Source organism: Canis lupus, chromosome 22 (assembly GCF_011100685.1).
Source record: "Canis lupus familiaris isolate Mischka breed German Shepherd chromosome 22, alternate assembly UU_Cfam_GSD_1.0, whole genome shotgun sequence".
Taxonomy (NCBI): Eukaryota; Metazoa; Chordata; class Mammalia; order Carnivora; family Canidae; genus Canis; species Canis lupus.
The window spans coordinates 19,991,509-20,012,525 of NC_049243.1; the positions used below are offsets into that span (position 1 = coordinate 19,991,509).

Here is a 21,017-nt window from a genome sequence, read left to right on the forward strand (position 1 = left end):
AAAACTGAAAACAAGTTTAGCAGGCACCTAACATCTGTTCTAATGCTTTTAAGTATTAAAATGTGCCACACACAGAAGGAAAAGTGCATTCTGTTCTGGGAAGTATTTTGCATAGATTATTTATAGAAACTGTAATTAAACTGATTTGGCATATTAAAAAAAGTTAACAGCCGAGCATTATTTAGATCGTTTGTTAGTCTCTGTCACCTCAATAAGGAATTAAAAATAGATATGGGAAAAGTAAAATTGGGTTTTGTTTGTTTTACATTTCAGATAAAATTATCAGAATAGTTGAAGTTTATTTCCATCCTGAAACAAGATGGTTAAATTTCGCTCTATACAGGCGTACATCCCATTTTGCAGCTGCAACCAAAAGCCCTTTTCACTGTAAATTATAAAATGGCTTGGGTGCTTGTCCAAACATGTCACATAAATCTATAAATTTACCTTATTCACATATACAGATGATTTCCTCTTTAGTGCCTTTTATATATGGATTTGTCAAATGGTAAAGTGAAATGTATTAAAGAAAATCTTACCTTTCATTATTAACTGTTTGATTTCATGTTATTTGCCACTTATACTAGATTTTTTTTATGCCATGTACTGTATTTTAAAATTGCACATTTCCCAAACCTTTTGCTGTTTCTTAATTTTTCCAAACAAATCTGCCATTCAAATAAAATAAGTTAACTTGTCTGACCTGGAATTATAAAATCTGTATGTTCACTAAAATAAGGAGGCCATGAGATCAAAATACTGTGCCCCAAGTATGAGTGGGAATTGTAGGAGAGGGAAAGAAATTTTCCCTCTACCCTTCTAAATTTTTGCTTGGGACCCCTGCATCCAATACAGATTAACAAGAGAAAACCATTGGATGCAGGGGACCAGTAAAGGTACTATAGAAACAGTCCACGTGGAAATGATGGCTTGACTATGATGATAGTGGGGAACAGATAAGTTGTCAAATTTTGGTTATGTTTTGAAGATGAAGGCAATGTTACCTGGGGCAGAAGAGGAGTAAAGGGAAAATCCAAGGTTTTTTTTTTTTTTTTTTTTCTGAGAAATTTGAAGAACAGTCATCATTTAATGAGATTAAGACTGGGTAGAGTAGCATTAAGGATCAGTTTTGAATGTGTCACATTTTAAATGTCTCTTATCCAACCAAGCACATTAATCAAATAGGCAATTGAATGTATGGGACTGTTTCAGAGGCAAGATGCAGACCAGTGATATAAACCTTGGTAGGTAGGAGAAAAGTAATGGCATTTAAAATCATTAGACTAGAGGAGATCACAAATAAGATGGATGTAAATAGAGGAGAAAAGAGGCTTGAGGACTGAGCTATTGAGCACGCCAAAATTTTAAGGTCAACGAGATTAAAAGAAATGGTCCAGGAGGTCAGAAAAAATACCAGAAAAATGTGGTTTCTCAGAAGCCCTGTGAAAAAAAGGGTTTCAAGAGGAGGAAATAATTAACACTGCCAAAGGTCAAGTAAGGTGAAGACTGAAAATTTATTATTGAATTTTGCAACATTGAGCTCACTGGTGATTTTGATTAGAAAAGCTTTGTTGAAAGGGTCCAGGTTAATGAGTGATTGAATGGGATAAGAGAAAATGTCAAGAGAAGAATCTGAAACAGGGAATGAATATAGACAACTGAGGATTAGTTTTTAAAAAGTAATATATTAACACATCTGTTTTGTGTAAATCACGTAATCTGCTTAGATAGGTACTTGGGGCACAACCACATGTCTTAGTGGAGCCTCCTGGTGGTCCTAGGACCGCCACCAGCAGCTGTGCCTTCAACAGAAAATTGAAAACCTGTTTCTGGACTAAAGACCATCAGTGGAAAGTTTCTTTATTTTGTACTTGCAATCCATTTCTCCTTTTTACCCCTGAGCCACCACTTGCCCCTGCCCCCCTGCCCTTCCTCTTTTGCTCTCTTCAGTGTATTAGTACACAATTCCCTGTTTTAAATTCCCTGGGTTAAATCCTTCCAGTTGGAATATCTAGCATTTCTTTCGTTCCTGACTAGACCTGAATGTTAAAATGGCTAATTGTGGTCTTCATTTTCATACCTTGCTTATGTTTTCCTTTTTCTAGGAAAGTCTTATAGTTTTTCCCCCTATGAATTTAAAATTTAGAGTACTTTAAGTATTCTGTTATTCTTTTGTGTAGATGTAGAGCTTTCCCCAGTAACTCCAGGTAGGTCACATGGACATTTCCTTCTCCAAACTTGAATGGCAGTCATTAGTTGAAATGTATAACATAGCAGTCACACTGTACATGGATAAACAAAAATATACACCTTTTTAATATTAATTAGATGAATTATTTGTGGAAAATAAAATGTTGTCCTGTAAGTTCTGTATGGTACAGTAATTTAAAAAGTTCTTTAGGTAAAGTTACTGGATTTCTCTGTGTCCTCCCCTCCTCACTCTCACTCAAAACTGTTGCTTGGTCTTAAAAGGTCTTGTAGGGATTAAAGAGAAATAAATGCCCAGATCCATACAATGTCCTCTGTATCCTGGTCTCTTCCAGATTCTCTGGAATCTCAGAGAGATTCCTAACATCTGAACTGATTCTTGGATGGGTGGCAGATTCCATGCACATAATTTTTTTTAAAAACACTTATTTATTTATTGATGACAGAGAGAGGCAGAGACATAGGCAGAAGGAGAAATAGGCTCCTGACGGGGACTAATGCAGGACTCGATCCCAGGACCCCAGGATCACGACCTGAGCCAAAAGCAGAATCTCAACCACTAAGCCATTCAGGTGCCTCTCATGTGCATAAATTTTGTTTGTCCCTTATAGCTTAAGTCTAAGGATGATATGTTTCAGGTCCACATCTCCCTTTCCCCAGAAATTTCCTAATTCCCTATCTATGTGACTTGACCCTTTCTTTCTTCACTCTCACTGACAGGCCACATGTTTCTTTGCTTGCCTGTCATTTGGCATGAGAAGTGAAACCAATATAATTTCCCTTTTCTTATTTTAAACAATACTCAGAATAATGAAAGGAACTTAGCTACGTTCTCTAGGAGATTATTGCTATTGGACAATAAGATTGTGTATCATCTAAAATAGCTTATGTAAGATGACTTAACAGTTGGTGTATCACAATTTTAAGACCTTCATCTCTAGGTTTTTTTTAGCAATTCAAAGATATTATGTAATGATATCTGGCCAATCCCAAACAAAATATTCTGACAGATAACTTCTTCTGAAATATTAGTAAGATTCCATTAAGATAGTATTTTCCCTTACTACTAGGAGTCTAATGAACTTAACTATGCTTGATCAAAAATTATTATTTTTTTATCCTAGAGGTCTTTTAGGAAATCAATTGACTGATAATTAGTCCTTTCTGTTTTAGACAGTCTTCATGATATACCCACTGGGTTCCTGTATAGCTACTCTCTACATGGGAAATGTAGGAAATTCAATGTTTTATAGACAACAAACAAGAATGGTGACTTGAAATAGCTAAATTCTGACCTTACTGCCTATCCACTCTACACCAGCAAGTTTAATTTGATGTGGCCAAGTACAGATTAGTATGAACAGTTTGTAAGGTGGTCTTTTTCCAAAATCTCAAACATTTTGGTGGGGAAAACCTTCTGTCTGTAGAAATGCTCCAACCCATCTAGCAAGTCTGTTTCCTTTGGAACAAAACTCAGAGAGAAGTCAGGCTGGGATTTAGCTCACTATTTCTATTTTTTAAAAAATATTTTAATTATTTATTGATGGGAAACACAGAGAGAGAAAGGCAGAGACATAGGCAGAGGGAGAAGCAGGCTCCATGCAGGAAGCCCAATGTGGAACTCGGTCCTGGGATTCTGGGATCATGCCCTGAGCCAAAGGCAGAGTGCCCAGTCAATGAACCCTCACTACTTCTAAATTCTCCTCCTGATAATCTCTGTGATCAGAAATAAAGATAAGTCTCCATTTCCTTTCTTTTTTACTTCCTTTAGACAAAAATCCACTGTTAAATCCAGTCATTTAATAAACTCAAGAGAAATTTTTGTGGTCAAAAAGCTCAACTTTGAGAGTGATGATAATATATTATGATTCTTTTCCCCCTCCCAAAACAAGAAGTTTTCTACCACAGATAATTTTGGCCTCTGAGGATATTTGGCAACATCTGGAAACATTTGATTGCCACAATTTGGGGGATGTTATGGGTATTTACTGATAAATATTCTTAAATTCACAGAACATCCCCCAACAATAAGGAATTATCTAACACAAAAATGTTGAGGTTGAAAAACACTTTCTAGACAATACCACCCTTTCTTAAAATAGACCATTAATAAATACATTTAGGTAGGGATGCCTGGGTGACTCAGTCAGTTGAGCAATGGACTCTCAGTTTGGGATCAGGTCATTTATCTCATGGATTGTGAAAGTGAGCCGCATGTTTCAGGCTCTGCACTCAGCAGGGAGTCTACTTGAAGATTCTCTGCCCCTGCCGCTCCCCCCCACACTCATGTACACACTCTTTTTCTCAAATAAATAAATAAATCATTAAAATAAATAAATATATTTACATATAGTGATAACTTTTTTTTTTTTTTACTTTATGGACAATGAGGACATTATTTGTTTTTTCTTCATTTATGTATTATTTTTGTCTAGTGTAGCTGAAATATTGATGTATCAAAGTGATTATAATGTATTATTCTTTTCATAAGACTTTCCAGACAAGCAGTATCTTAATTTGCAACACAATTCAGTAAGTATTTACTACACATTTATTATGCATAACTATTCCTGGAGGAACCAAATATGTCTAAATGAAAGTTTCCTTCAGTCTAGGGGCTTAAAATCAGTGAGACCTAATCCAATAAGAACTATAATTAAAGTTTAAAAAAATATATTTGAAAGGAGAGGGGAGCAAAAGATTAATTCTTGCTGGGAAGTTATGGGAAGGTCTTATTCAAGCAATAAGATTTAAGCATGCTGGGAAATAATGTCAAAGTATTCAAGAAAAAGAACATGGTGACAAATGCAGCAATCTAAATTCCACAGTAAAGATGAGTTAATTCTAATCATCTTAACTCATTTAATATGCTTCATATGAGAAGTGAGGATTAAAAGAGATTTAAAGGATATTTTAAAAAGGTAAATTGTCATCTGGGTATTGGAGATTGTCTTTAAGCATATGGTTGCACATGAAAATATGCACAGAAAATGGAAGCAAACTTGGACATGCATAGAAATGGAATATTTGAATTTCAGATTGGTTGTTTTACATGTTGTACACTAATAAGTATTCATTTTGCATTTTCTTTGGAAGAGCAAATTGAAAGCATTTGCCTAATCAACAATATAGGTGTATCTTCAAACTTGTATTTTCTTGTAGACCAAGATTTGATTTAATCACAGGTTAATAAGATATGTTTGGCCTATTCATATGTAAGTTTGATTTTATAGGGTTTTGGAGGCTGTTTGTTAAGATTTTGCTTACATTATGTGGTAAATTAACAAAGATACAGCTAAATTAATTCATTTATACAAATTATTTTTTCCATATTGTAAACTTTGAGAAGTGTAAAAGGAAAATGTTTTCTTTTCATGCTATTATAGGCCAGTAGAATCTCATCAAAAATTTTCTCAAAGGTCAGTAAGTTGTGTTCATAAAAGCAAATTTCAATCATCTTGGACATACTCAGCAATTGCCATGCTTATGTATTATGCTTGACTATTCAAGTTCAAAAAAAAAAAAAAGCATTTTGAGGTCCATTAGATTGTTTTTAGATGGGACAACCTATAAGCTAATTTCACCTCTGAGGAAACTTTTGAGGAATATTTGCTTATTTTATATTACATAATTTGAAACAAAAAATTGCTTATTAACTTCAATTTGCAATCTAAAAATCTTAACATTGCTATTGAAACTATTGTATTTATTGTTTCAAAATTCTATTTTCAAAATTGTTAAATCAATTTTGGAATACTGAGATTTGTAATATTAAAAGTGATAGTAAATAAAAATTTAATAATGTTCACACAAAAATATGTTATTGTAGTCAAATGCTACATGAATTACAACCTGTATCCCTTAAGCAACATTACTGAATAAAACATTATTTTAATAATAACCACTAGTTTGCACATGCTTACCACAAATTTCATATTGATTTAAATTATTTTAACAGAAAATATTTGACAAGTTTAGAAAGCAGCTATTCCTGAATGTTCATACAACTCCTCTAGGTCCATAGAAAGATATTTATCATTTTGAAATATCGGTTTCTGGGAGAAGCAGAATATTTTCTGAAATATGTGTGATCTGTGACACCCAAGACATTTCTATATATGGCTAGCAGAGTGGGCTCATTCCTAGTCAATCCATTTGTTCTTGATATTCAGTGCTAAACACTGAACACAATGATTGAATTACTCAAGTATATATGTTACCTGTTCATGACAGAAATTATCAGATGTGTCTACGTCACAGACATTTGTTCTACACATATGCTGGGCCTGATGTTTCCATTAGAGACACGTTAGCTTTTCAGGTCACTGGGTGAACACTTCATATTTATATAATAGAATCAGAGTTTCTGAAAATATGAATTATGCCATGAAAAAAATCAACATCTTTGGAAGCATACTAATTCTTTTATGAGAGTAGAATATTTTTAAGCAATTTTTTTTGCAACTGCAAAGGTGAGGCAGCAAATAGTGTAAAAATTAACCTTAGTAGTTTAAAATAATTAACTTAGAACCAAATGGTAACTCGATCTCTGTGAGTGGCTCAGTAGTAATTATGTACCATTTTAGAACTAGACTTAAGAAAGCCATTTTAAATGAAATTGATCATAATCATAAAGTGAGTAAATAGGAAAAAAGGGATTTGAACTTTTAGCCTTAGTGACTTTCCATTAGAATCAGAAGAGCTCTTACAATAAAGGCTTTCTTATTTGCCACTTATAGAGGGTCAAATACCCTCTTTCTATTGTCTTATTATCCGGCCTTGTTATTAGAATAATGGTTTTCATGAGAGGTCTGCAGGTTTCCCATTATCAAGCATGGATACAAGATATGTGAATAAGACAACTTGAGTTTTCAGCATCAGAGTTCATGAGGTCACTTAGTTTTGAGGAGGGGGAGCTTCATTTCGGACTAGAACTTCTCAGTTGACAGAATAACTGAATACTTATAGACTGGGCAGCAGTATGAAAGGAGGTTATTATTTTCCATTCTTATTATGTATAAGTATGCAAATCAGGAAAAGATATTTTCTCCTTCTGGGTAGTTCTATAGTTCCTAAAACAGTATTTTGTCTATGGTTACCTATAACGTATGTATGCACACATACAGAAACATATACAAATGTGTATATGTACACACACATACATACACACATATATATGGAAGATGCTAGGGATAATTGTACTAGATAGATGTTTCGATTTTGTTCTCATTCAAATGCCTTTATTTCAGTAAGATGGATCTATTGAATTTCCACCACATGTTCTCTTCTTACCCAAAAAGTTTTAAGAGAAACCATCTCTGTGTACAGTTATTGCTGTGTTATGGTCAAGCATCATGCATTGTAGCAGACAGGAAACAGATAAATTGCACATAACTCATATGTGTCATCTAAGCCAGAGCACTGTTATTCTTTTTTCCAAATGAAATATAATTTGGACCCATATCTAAATAAGTGACTTACAATGAATAAAATGGCACATACAAACATGATTAAAATATATCAACAAAATATATTTAAATTATTTTATTATTTTGCTCATTAAACAAAGCCTGTAAGCACAATTTAAAATATCATTTACGTAAATGATATTTCTTTAGAATATTTTTTTTCAGAGATGTATAGAAATAGTATGAGAATACCATTGCCTCTGGTTTATGTTTTCTTACAACAACTTCAGGGTTCAGTGAATTTTAATGAACACAAATAATAATACCCATATAATAAAATAAATTAAAAGATATAGGCCCAAAGCAGTTATCTGTAACCTAAGTGCATTTTCTTAGAATACTAGGAAAACAAGACTCAGAATAGGCTGCAAATAATTTAATTTGTCTGTAGTTCATGAAAGGCAAATTGTATTTTCCTTTATGTTTTTCCATTTCCTGAATGTCTATTTTTAAAATATAAGAATGTATTTTAAATATATTAAAAATACATTTTTAAAATGGGTGGCATATATTACTATGCTTTTAAAAGTAGGTCTTTCATAGTTGAAATAATCTGCATGTCTATTGGGCTTTCACTGTCTTAAAGTTCTACTGGAAACCAGAATATTCACTGACTAAATTCATGAAATTATATATAGGCTTGACTCTTACTGGCTTCTCTGTGACTCTGTAAGTAACATGTTTTACGTGTAAATGTCTGCTATATTATTTACCTATATAAACTAGCATAATTCAGTAGTTATTTGCACAACTCTAGAGTAAGTTAACTGAGTTCCAAAAGCTTGTCCTACTACACACTAGCTCTTTACAAGCAGTTACCTGTAAAATACAGAAAATAATTATACTAGGATTATTATAAAGGTTAAATAAGGTAATAAATGTAAAACATTTAGAATAACATGTAGCATATGGCAATCTGAATATAAATATTAGCAGTACTTCATTTTCATTTTTAAAACTGAATTTAGTGTTGAACATTGTTTGGGGTGGTGAACCCAAATGGGGCATCCTGGTAAGAAGTCAGTGATACTTTGCCAAATATTGAGGTGCCCTCCCAATAGCAGCTACATTGTAGTTATATATCCTATTTTTATATGCTATTGAACATCTTTACGCATCCTTAGACCTATTGCTTTGAATTTTAGCTCTAAAATGGCACACGCCATAGAGCATCTATCCAGATACTTAACAAATTGTTCTTTGTCCTTAATAAATATCATTGTAGAATCCAAAAAGATCAAAACTAAGACCTATACTATGAGAAGTGGCATAAACTCTGCATGTAGTATAGGGAGTCAGGACAATAATCCAGAAGAAATAACGTTAAAAATAGTTACCAACAGAGAATTATCTACACAGGAAACCTGGTATGGAGGAACAAAAAGATAATGGTCCTGAATAAGGGGTTAAGGACTTGAGGAGTCTCAGGGGTAAGAGAAATCCAGAACCTGTGGAAAAACATCTAACAGTTAATTGTGGGGACACCTGGGTGGCTCTGTGGTTGAGCCTCTGCCTTCTGCTCAGGACGAGATCCTGGGGTCCTACGATGGAGTCCTATATCAGGCTCCCTGCAGGGAGCCTGCTTTTCAGTCTGCCTATGTCTCTGCCTCTCTCTCACTGTGTCTCTCATAAATAAATAAATAAAACCTTTTAAAAAAAGTTCATTTTGGAGTGCAGAGTGTGAGAAGATGGAAACAGATAAAGCTATGTCAAACTATTTAAAATGCACCACTAGAAAGAGAAGATGTTGCTGAAAGAAGTTATACATAAAGGGAAATGGTTAAATTTACCTTTAAGAAAGAGCACTCTAGGAACTTTGTGGCAATAGGCTATGAAAGATAGGCAAATCACTTGGACAAAGGATCAATATTAGTCCTTTTACTGCAATCAGGACTGATTGCTCTCCAGGTCTTCAGCAGAGAAATCAGGTTTGTGATATCCCTTCATCACTGCATTGGGAATCTCCTCAGCCTTTATAATGTAGATCGCTGGTTTTCAGGATCTCAGGACTTTCTCTGTTGCTTTATTTGCAGCTTCTTGAGAACATTCTTATGTGTTTATGTGTTGAAATATCTGAGACTTGCTTGTTTTAAAGTGTCGCCATTTATTCTAATGGTGATTCTATTTTAAGTAGGTATAAAATGCATAGTATAATAATTGGCTCTGATTTAGGAACAGTATCAACATTCAGAAAGTGAAATTTCATTCTCTGTATTGAACCTTTGTTTGGACTAATTTTGGTTCTTGTTATTTTTTTTTCTTTCCCTAGAAGATTTGAAAATGTTATAAAATTATAAAATTTTATAAATCTTTGAAACTTGAATTCTGAAATTTCAATTGATGGTCTTTAATGTAGATATTTTCTATCCATTTTACTGAGCACACTTTTAGTCCTATCAGTGTTGAAAAATATCTATTATTTTAATTAGTTTAAGAGAAAAAACACAGAAGTGATATACTTGGGGGAAAATTGGCAAGGAGCTATCCACAACAGGATGGGCTCAGTCATGATAAAAATCAATATATTTCAAGCCTTACACAACAAATTATTCTCTGGGGATTTAAACTTCTTTGGTTTACAGAAAAGGATGGATGGTGTCCCAATTCTTTTTAAGAAGTTATCATATTGATATCGAAAAGCTTGCATCAAAAATAAAAGGAACTTAAACATATTTAGAAGTAGAAGTGCTAAAACACTAATATTAATGATTTATCTACAAGATACTATAAAAACTATAAGACATTAAGTATTAGTAGGTTAATTAGCATAACGCAAATAAGAGTATTAATATATACTCTTTTAATGGATGTAGAGTAGATCATTTGATAGATTTCACCACTAAGATTAAAACTCATAAAAAAAAAAACTCATAATAAGGTGATCACCTTGGCAATCAAACCTCTAGAAGTCTGAGAAACTCCAAGAATTTTACCTTGTTTGATCTCTTTCTTTAATATAATAAAAATACATATTCATTCGAAATCAACATATACTGTCATATTTAGGTTTGAAACATTGAAGAGATTTTCATTAAAATCTCAAGTAGGCCTTTCTAAACACGATCACAGTTAGAAACTTTTAATTAAATTGAGTGACAGTGTTGACTGCTACAGTAGACATTGTCAGTTGCTTGCTCAAAGCTGTTTTCTCCCACTACTTCAAATTGCATTATCACTGATTCCTCTGAATGCCCATCTGGGTTACAGAGACTGGAGAAGCAATCTTTTGCTGAGCTTCTGGAAAGCTTATAATTCTTAAAAAAAAAAAAAAAAAAAAAAGACCCAGAATTGAAATCATACCCAGGATTAATATAATTTTGTGAAATCTAGAACGGCTGCAAGAATTTTTGCAGGAAACCATGTGAGAAGACAATGCTGAACATTTTTATGTTTACAGAAGTATGCTATATCAAAGATGGACGAATCTTGTCAGAATGCTTCTGCTACCACCACTAAACTCACCAATTTTGCTGGAAAATATCATAATCGCCAATGTTTGCTATTACTGTTAGAAACAAAGGCCAACATTGTTGTTGAAGAATGTGGATGTGAAATATTCTAAGCATTTAAATTGTTGTTTGAATCATTTTAATAAATAGAATAGAAAGTCCAAGTCTATTAGCAAAGTTAGGAGTTACATATAAGTGGACCCACACAGGTTATTTTGTGTGACTTTGTGTGTACATCCTTTGGTATCTGGCTTCTAGCACTCAGCACATTTAATGTTCGATAATGCTGTTGTATGTTTGAGGAGCTTGTCAGTTTTTTACAGCTGATTATTTCTAATTGAATGTACATATCACAGTTTATGCAACTCCTTATGTTGTTAACCATTTTTTTGGCTATTATCTGGAATGCTGCTATGTTGTACTGTTTTCATGTTTTTGGGTAAGCACCTAAGAGTGGAATACCTGAGTTACAAGGTAGATACATGTTAAAGTTTTTAAGAGACCAATTCTCCAAAGTAGTTGTACCATTTTATACTTCCACCACCAATGTATGAGGGTCATGGACTTTTCTAATATTTGGAGTTATCATTTTTTAAATTGATTTAGTACGTGGGTGTATTTCATTGCCTCATTATGATTTAAGCGTTTTTATTTCCCTGATGACTTAATGGTGTTGAACAATTTCTCAAATTCTTCACCATTTTCATATATTTTGTGAAATGTTTTGCTCATTTTTATTGACTTGTCTTTTATAATTGAGTTTCAATAGTTCTTAGTATGTTTTGGCTATAAGTACTTTTTGAGTCTTTAGAATATCTATGGATTTTTTTTAAAGATTTTATTTATTTATTCATAGAGATGCAGAGAGAGAGAGAGAGAGAGAGAGACAGGCAGAGGGAGAAGCAGGCTCCATGCAGAGAGCCTGACATGGGACTCGATCCTGGGTCTCCAGATCACACCCTGGGCTGCAGGCGGCGCTAAACCGCTGCGCCACCGGGGCTGCCCTATCTATGGATTTTGTTAGCGATTTTTTTTTAATGAGGAAAAATTTTGTAATTTTTGATTAAGTCTAATCCATCCTTTTTTTTTCTTTAATAGTTATCTCTTTCTTTGATTGGTTTGAGAAGTATTTAGCTATGCCAAAGTCATAAAGATACTTTCTCCTTCTCTTCTAAAACATTACATTTTTGGTTTTTACATTTATGACTCTGATTCATCTAAAGAGGATTTTTTATTTTTGTGCATGGTGTGAAGTAGAAGGCTTTTTTCCTCCCCATATTGATATTCCAGCACCATTTGGTGAACAGATTTTCTATTCCCCAGTGAGTTGCTTGGCATTCTTGAAGATTACTTGACCATCTATATGTACATTTATTTCTGTACTCTCTATAGTGCTCCACTGATCAATTTGTTTATCTTTCTGGGAGACCACACCGTATGGATTACTGTAGACTTATATTAAACCTTGGATTCCTAGGGTACCTTGTGGCTCAGTCAGCTGGGTCTGCCTTTGAATGAAGTCATGATTCTGGGGTCCTGGGACAGAGACGCGAATCAGGCTTCCTGCTCAATGAGTAGCCTGCTTCTCCCTCTCCCTCTGCTGCTCCTCCTGCTTGTGCTCTCTCTTTCTCCAATAAAGAAATAAAAATCTTTTAAAAAAGTCTTGGATTCCTTCAACATGTTGTGTACATTTCTCTAAATTGCTTTAGCTATTCTTGATCCTTTATCCATTCAAAAAAATTTCAAAATCATCTTCTCAATTTCTAGAAAACAATCCAGCTTGGATTGTGACTGAGATCAGATTTATGCTATAACTCTATTTCAGAAGAACTGATATCTTAATGCTGAGTCTTCTAATCCATGTTATAGAATATGTTAGTTCAAGCCAGAATATTATTATTAAATTTTTAAAAAGTAGAATAAACTTAATTCTAAAAAGTAATAAACTGCACAAAGCTATTTGTGCAAGATATATATTGAACATTGTTCCTAATATTTGTAAGCTGGCACCAATTAAAATCAATAGTAGAATGTTTAACTTTCAGACATTGATATGGAATAATGCCATATCATTAAAATGATGGTAAAGAATAATTGAGTGTGAAAATAGGGTTATGATATGTTCATATGGAAAAAATAGGAAGTAAAACAATATGTATATTATGTATACTTTTTTTTAAAAGGTTTTGTTTATTTATTCATGAGAGACACAGAGAGGCAGAGATATAGGCAGAGGGAGAAGCAGGCTTTATGTGGGGAGCCCAATGTGGGACTTGATCTCAGATCCCTGAGCCGAAGGCAGACACTCAACTGCTGAGCCACCCAGGTGTCCCAATGTACACTATTTTTGTAAACACACATGACTACTGACTACCTAAAATATGATTCTCTTTGATGTTTAGCTTCCAGTTTTTTCAACTAGAAATGCCTTTTGTATATTATAAATGCTTTCAAATTAGAAGTATTTTTACTTTGCATAAAGCCATATCAGTGCAAATTTTGCTGTTTACAATTTTTTTACCTATAATTTCTAATAGAATATAAACTCCCTAGAATGATACACACACCTCCACACATATTTCAGTTCTGCTGAATGAAACCTACATATTTCAGGTACAACAGGTGATATGTAGTTTTCTAAATTAGCTACATATTTACATACCAGCACAATTTTCTATTTTTAAAATAATTTTATCTGAAAAACCATTATATTCATATATATTCAGATAATCTGAAAAACCATTATATCAATATATATTCAGATAAACCTGCTTCCTTTGAGATAGTTTATTCTCTCATCTGGCAGAATTAATGGCTTCGATTGCCTTTCAAGATATGAAAGAGCCATGTGATATCGGTTATGCATAAGAATTGCAGACAGCATTTCGGGCCCAACTGAGTTTTTTAGATTATGAATTAGTAGCAGCAAAGCTGACAGAGTGAAGTACTTTAGTTTTTGGACCACCAAGTGTTCTGAAGATAGGAGGGATCAAACCATTTTACTGATTCAAGGTTGGGTTGTTTTTTTATTTTTAGGAGATAGCACAAAAGGATAAGGAGAAGAACAGAAGTAACGGTATCAATATGAGAATAGTTTTAATACTCGGTTATAAGGATGAGTACAGGAAAAAGTAGAAGAGAAGGTTTAAGGAGACATATGAGAACGGTCAAAAGTATGGAGTGTTTATGTTTAGTGTGATACAGAAGAGGGGTTCTGGTCAGAGTGAGAAATCTTCAATTTAAAATTTCAGAGATGAACCCTTATAGAGGCTGCTGAAAATCAGTTTGCATAGTTGGGAGTAAGTGGTTGAAATTAAGTGAGCATGAACATTTGTATGTAATGAGAATTTAAGAATCTCAGTAATAGTCATCTGTGTGAATATTGTAGTCATTCGAATTATTTAAACGTTGGAGGCCAATCAGGGGCAGACAGAAGGAATCATAAGAAAGCAGAAATCAGAATGCATGTTGTGGGAATAGTCAAATTGCATGATCTTAAAGGACAGAAGATGTTTTTACATATGGCTAGATGCATCACTGTGCAGAAGGAGCCATGAGGTAGGAGGAGAGTGTTCCTCTAATCTCGGATTATCTCAGATGCCAAAAGATGAGGGATGAAGGAAAATAAAAAATAGTTCCTTAAGAAAGCTGCAAAAAAGATGAGACTTGTTTCCATCTGAATTTCAGTAAGACAACAATAAGGGATTATTTGGAAAGAATTATGATAATGTATGGGAGTTTTATTTATTTCTTTTTATCTATGGAATAAGATTCTAAAAAACAGTGAGTTTGGAAAGAGAAAATATCAGTTATGGATTGTCTTCAGCTGCACAAAGTAGATAACAGGTAAAAGTGGCTTGAGAAATGTTTTTGTTTTTAATATAGAAAGAATATCAGAGTTAGGAAGTCCTTCATTAGCTTCAGGAGGTTACCGTTTTCACAGACTTCTTCAATCTCCATGCTCCACCATTCATAGTGACTGCTATAATTCTCATAGTCACCTGTCTCAAGTTGACCTTCAGCCTTGTATTACAGGCTGTAATAAGACACTAACAAGCAAACAACAAGGAAAAAAAGGATGATGAGTATATGAGAACGTAAAACACATCCAAATGTTTCAGTGGACTTCCGCTGATACCTTAGAAAATGTTGCAGTGGCAAGGGAGGCTGGAAAATATAGTTTTATTTTGTTTTATCTTGTTTTAATTTTATTTTTAAATTTTTCTAACAAGGCCCATTGTCTTGTTAATTAAATCAGGAATGTTTACATCTAACTCCACCTTACCTATATGTTTTAACATTTTCATTTTAGGATTTTTTTCCCCACTAAATTTAAATATTTAATTACTGAGACTGATGATTCTTTGTTTCCTACTACCATCCACAAGAACAGAAAAAAGGAAACGATGGGCAGGAAGGTACAGAGAGGACAGAAGAGAGGGGAGAGGGAAAGATGTGATCCTTCATTTCAGCCAGTGCTCCAGTATGTGAAAAATATAGTCTGGTGGTAATGATTACAAGTGTTTTCTCAAAAAGAGTCACAGTGTTCCTAATTTGAATTGATTATACTCTCAACAGATTTGAAGTGTAAGAATTCTAATGAATGTTGTTGAGGATAGGGATGGGAGACAAAAAATTTCCAATCTCAGTAATGAAATATTTAAATTTGATGGGAAAGACCCTAAGATAAAAATGTAGATCTCTAGGTAAGATGAGGTTGATTCTAAGCATCTTGTTTCCCCTTTTACACAACCCCATACTTTTCCATAACCTCATACTATTATAGATTACTTCCTCAAAACCATAGCATAATTATGAGAAATTAGCAGAGGATTACATAATGCTTAAGTAAGAAATAAAATTTAATGATACGGAAAAAGTGTTATAGTATGTTGTTAATGGTAAAAGACTATTACAAAAAAAAAAAAAAGCTTACAAGACTGTGTGTACCTTCTAATTCTTTCTAATTCTTCTCCCCTCTGTACACATAATTGGAGGGATATTTACCCAACTTTCAAAGTTTTTTTTAAACTTTTTATTTAAAAATCAATTTAAATAACATATTGTATTATTAGCTTTAGAGGTAGAGTTCAGTGATTCATCAGTTGCATACAACGAGCACCCAGTGCTCATTACATAACGTGCCCTCTTTAATGCCCATCACTCAGTTACCCCATACCCCTATTTCTCTTCCCTCTAGCAACCCTCAGTTTGTTTCCTATAGTTGAGTCTCTTATGGTTTGCCTCCCTGTTTTCCTCTTATTTTCTTTTTCCTTCTCTTCCCCTATTTTCATCTGTTTTATTTCTTAAATTCTGCATATGAGTGAAATCATATGGTATTTGTCTTTCCAACTATCAAGAATAGTTACACTTGAGTGGAAATAAATTTTATTGTCTCCGTATCTTTTTGTTCTTGCCATATTCAATATGAGTTATTATTTTAATAAAAAATTTCAGCATATATACTTTTAATAAGGGTAAATATTTAAGCTTTTGCTAATTGACACTTTCTGAAAGGTATTTTCCCCTTTAATGACCCATGTCATACATATTCTTTCCTACATTTCTGAGACCAGATCTGATTGCTACTCCTTAAATTGCACTATTTTCAATCATAATCTAATGAAACACTTTATTTGGGGTTAGAGATTAGGACACATTGCTAAACCTTGGGACAGTTTCAGGAAAACTGGTAAATCTAGCTACTTAGTATTAGGAGCCAGAGACAGCTCCATTCTTGCTCATTAGGAAGTTGGAGTGATTACTTGCATTCTAAAGAAACCAAATGTCTTTGAATATTTTATAAATAAGACAAGCCACATAATATGCTATTTTGAATGTTCTAGTGTTGTTGATACTGCATAATGTGATGCAGCCTGACATTACAGAGATCAGCTTCTTTTTTGTTTGATGCTGTTCTTAAAATGTTTTATAGCAAATCATTATGCAACATGTGCATTTATCTTCATATTACAGTGACAATATATTTGTAAATCACAGAATCACTGCATTATATTTGCATTTATTTCCTTTGGTAAAACAATAGTTATATATTTTATTCTTATAATTTATACAACCTTATTCATGCACACACTAACTAAAACAGCAACAAAGAACCCTAAACTTCTTGTAATCACACAGCTATAAACACACTAAGAAAAGGATGTGATAATTAAATGCTTTTGGGTATACAATGAAGATGCTACTGGGAGAGACTCAATAGTTCATTTTAGAATTTCCATTAATTTTTAGGCTTGCTGAAATCTAAGCGGAAGCCAGGGGAAAAATACTTATTTAGTCACTGGGTTGTTCATTCCACAAATAGCTACTGAATGCCTACTATGTGTTATGGTTCTCTATAAGCTCCAGGAATAAGTACAACACTAAAGTAAAAGTAATTGTCCTCAGGGGCATTGCAATTTTTGGCCTCTTTTTACATTTTTTTTCTTAAATAGTGTTTATATTTTAGAGCACATTTAAGGTATCATCAAAATAGAGTGGAAGGAAAAAAAAAAAATAGAGTGGAAGGTACAAAGACATCACATATATAGGTACACACAACTTTCCCCATTATTGACACTTCTACCAGAGTGGAACATTGTTACAATTGATAAACCTACACCATATCATCTAAAGTTCACGTTTACATTAAGGTTTACTTTTGGTGTTGTACATTCTGTTGGTTTGAACAAATTATATTGGTTTATCATGATATGTACCCATCATTGTAGTGTATGTACAGAGTAGTTTTACTACTCTGAAAGTACTTTATGCTTCTGTTTCTCCCTTCCTTCCTCCAAACCCTATCACAGTTTTAGCTAAGAATTCCAGTAAGATGTTGAAAAGAAGTGTTGAAAGGGAACATGATTAGCTTATACCTGATCTCAGTGGGAAAGCTTCTGATTTACAATTAAAAAGTGAGCTATATAGGTTTTTGTATATGTTCTTTATCAAGTTAAGAAAATTCTCCTTTATTCCTAGTTGTTCAGAATTTTTACAATAAATGGGTATTATGTTTCATCAAATGCTTTCTTTGCATCCTTTTTTTGTTTTACTTGTTTTGTGGTTGTAATGTCTATTTACAATGTGTGCAATATACATGGCTATAAACATTAGCAACTAATCCAAATTTGATAATTAACTTTGTGTTAATTTGATGAGCCAAGGGATGCTCATTAAGCTGGTAAAATATTATTTTGGGGTGTGTCTGTGACAGTGTTTCTGGAGGAGATTAGCACTTTATCATTAGACTGAGTAAAGAAGATCCACACTTACCAATGTGCATGGGTATCAACCTATTGGTTGAGGGCCTGAATAAAACAAAAAAAAAGTAAAGGAAGGGTACATTCTTGCTCTCTCTACTTAAGTCTGATGCTTATCTTCTCCTACCCTCTGGCTTTGGAGCTTCTTGCTCTTGGGCCTTGAGATTTGGAATTTACATCAGCAGCCCCCCTTTTCTGAGGCTTTCAGCCTTGGACTGGGAGTTACACCAGTATGAACCCTCTGGTTCTCAGGTCTTCAAACTTGGAGTAAATTAAACCTCTGGCTCCAGGTTTTCCAGGTTTCAGACAACAGATTGTGGAACTTCTCAGCCTCCATAGATGCGTGAGCTAGCTAGCTAACCTAGCTAGCTATCTACCTACCTATCACTTAACCTATATTATCTATCTTCTTTGTATACACTTTTGGTTCTGTTTCTGGAAAACCCCGACTAATACACAAGTCCACTTTCAAATAACACTATACCACTGCACAAATGAGTACTTTATAATACAAAAGAATCCTAATTCCTCTCTTTCATTCCTTGTTATCATTGCTGTCATTTATTTCACTTAATACATAAGCATACATGTGTATATTCTAAAAATATATAATAAATGAGCACATACATTGTTGCTATTATTTTGAACAAACCATTACCTGTTAGACCAATTAAAAATAAAAGTTTTTATTTTATTTTCACTGATTCCTTCTTCAATGTTCTTCCTTTGTGAATAAGGATAATTTTTCAATGTACACAAGTCTATGTCGTTCTCTCAACACTTTAAATATTTTACTTATCTCTCATCTTGCTCACACCAATCATGCAGGAAAGTGATATGTAATTCTTATCTTTGTTCCTCTATAGGTAAAGTGTTTTTCTTCTACTGGCTTCCTTCAAGGTTCTTTTTATCTTCGATTTTTGTTTTTTTTTGAAAATGGTATGCCTAGGTGTGTGTGTGTGTGTATGTGTGTGTGTGTTTCTTTGCACTTAACTTGCTTGGCATTTTTTGAGCTTCCTGGATCTATGGAGTGTTGTCTGAATGACTGGGAAAATTCTCAGCCAGTATTGTTTCAAATATTTTGTCTGTTTCTTTCTTCTTATTATTTTATTCCCATATGTGTATGCCATACAGTGTACAGTTGTCCCATGGTTCTTGGCTATTCTATTTATTTATTTTTTAGTCTTTTTTTTAAATCTGCTTTTCAGTTTTGGAAATTTCTATTGTGAACCTCAATGCCACCTCAAGTTCACCAATTCTTCCCTCAGCCAGTCTCCTAGTAAGCCTATCAAAAGCATTCTTCATGTCTGTTACAATGATTTTGACCTCTAGCATTTTCTTTTGCTACTTTCTTGGTAGTTTCTATCTTTCTGCTCACATTGCCCATCTGTTCTTACCTGCCCTCTGCTTCATGCATTACAGCTATTAGCATATTTATATAATTACAGTTGTTATAAATTTCTGACTTGACAATTCCATCATCCTTGCCATACCTGTATTTGCTTCTGATGCTTTCTCTGTCTCCTCAAACTATGTTGTTTTGCCTTTTAGCAGGTCTTGTGCTTCTTTCTTGACTCAGGCATGATATACTAGGTCAAAGGAATGCGCCCCCTCTTGCCACCCCCCCCCCCTCCCAGCCAAGCCACATAATGCAGCCTCAGGCTCCAGCTGCACCTTGTTTGCCCTTCTGTGAGCACCCTTCCTCCATTCCTCCTCACCAGACTAGGCCCCAGCCCCAGCCTGTGAGCCTCCCTTACGGAAAGAGAACATTTTCTGATGTAGGTAGGGGTGTGGGAGAAGGGGCCAGCTACACTACAGCAGGGTGCTGACGGTCAGGCTTGGTCAGAAAGAGTCAGCAATGCCGTAAGGTTGTTCTTCCAGCGGCAAGATGTGAGGAAGAGGCAGAGATAGTCTCCCGGGTTGAATTCTCGACAACCTGGAGCTGCTGTGGCGGCGGTGGGAACAACTGGCCCGAGAATGTGCAACGGAATGTTGTGTTTAGATCGTCGAGGCTTTGGACCTGGGAGGATGGGGGAAGGGGCCCCGAGTTTCTGATTCAAAACCCTGTGTCCGGGACCCCTGGGTGGCGCAGCGGTTTGGCGCCTGCCTTTGGCCCAGGGCGCGATCCTGGAGACCCGGGATCGAATCCCACATCGGGCTCCCGGTGCATGGAGCCTGCTTCTCCCTCTGCCTGTGTCTCTGCGCCTCTCTCTCTCTCTGTGACTATCATAAATAAATAAAAATTAAAAAAAAAAAAAAAAAACCTGTGTCCTTTCACTGGGCCCTCAGTTCTCCAGGAAGGCCAGACTTGGGCCTGTGCCTGTTCACGCCTCCCATTCTGGCCTCAGGCAATAGCTCCCGGCCCCGGCCTTTGCCTTTGCGCCACCATCTTGGCAGCAAGCACCCTGGGGCTACGTGCCGCTACAGTGTGACACTGAAGGCGACAGGGCGAGGCATCTACAAGGATTAGGGTGTGCCTGACAGACGCTGTGAGGCAGATACCTCACTACTGACCTGGAGAGGACGGTTTTCCCGGCAGCCACTGCACACACAGGTACTGCTCACTCACTGTTCCTTGCGGGGCCCCGCAGATCTCTCAGCATCTCGCGAGATCGGGTTTCCACGGTAGT

General features: G+C 34.8%; 1 long non-coding RNA gene across 5 annotated transcripts in view; it reads right to left on the reverse strand.

The window, feature by feature from the left end:
* LOC102155857 overlaps positions 1 to 20,995 on the reverse strand; it is a 119,419-nt gene extending 98,424 nt beyond the window's left edge. The window contains exons 1-2 of one of the 5 annotated variants that reach the window (XR_005376356.1): positions 20,902 to 20,995; positions 18,401 to 18,435 (exon numbers count right to left, since the gene is read on the reverse strand). This is a non-coding gene — a long non-coding RNA (uncharacterized LOC102155857). Of the gene's footprint in view, positions 1 to 18,400; positions 18,436 to 19,880; positions 20,569 to 20,901 lie in introns of those variants that run through there. The other 4 variants (XR_005376353.1, XR_005376355.1, XR_005376352.1 and 1 more) reach the window with 4 other exon arrangements.
* Between the last annotated feature and the right edge of the window lie 22 nt (positions 20,996 to 21,017).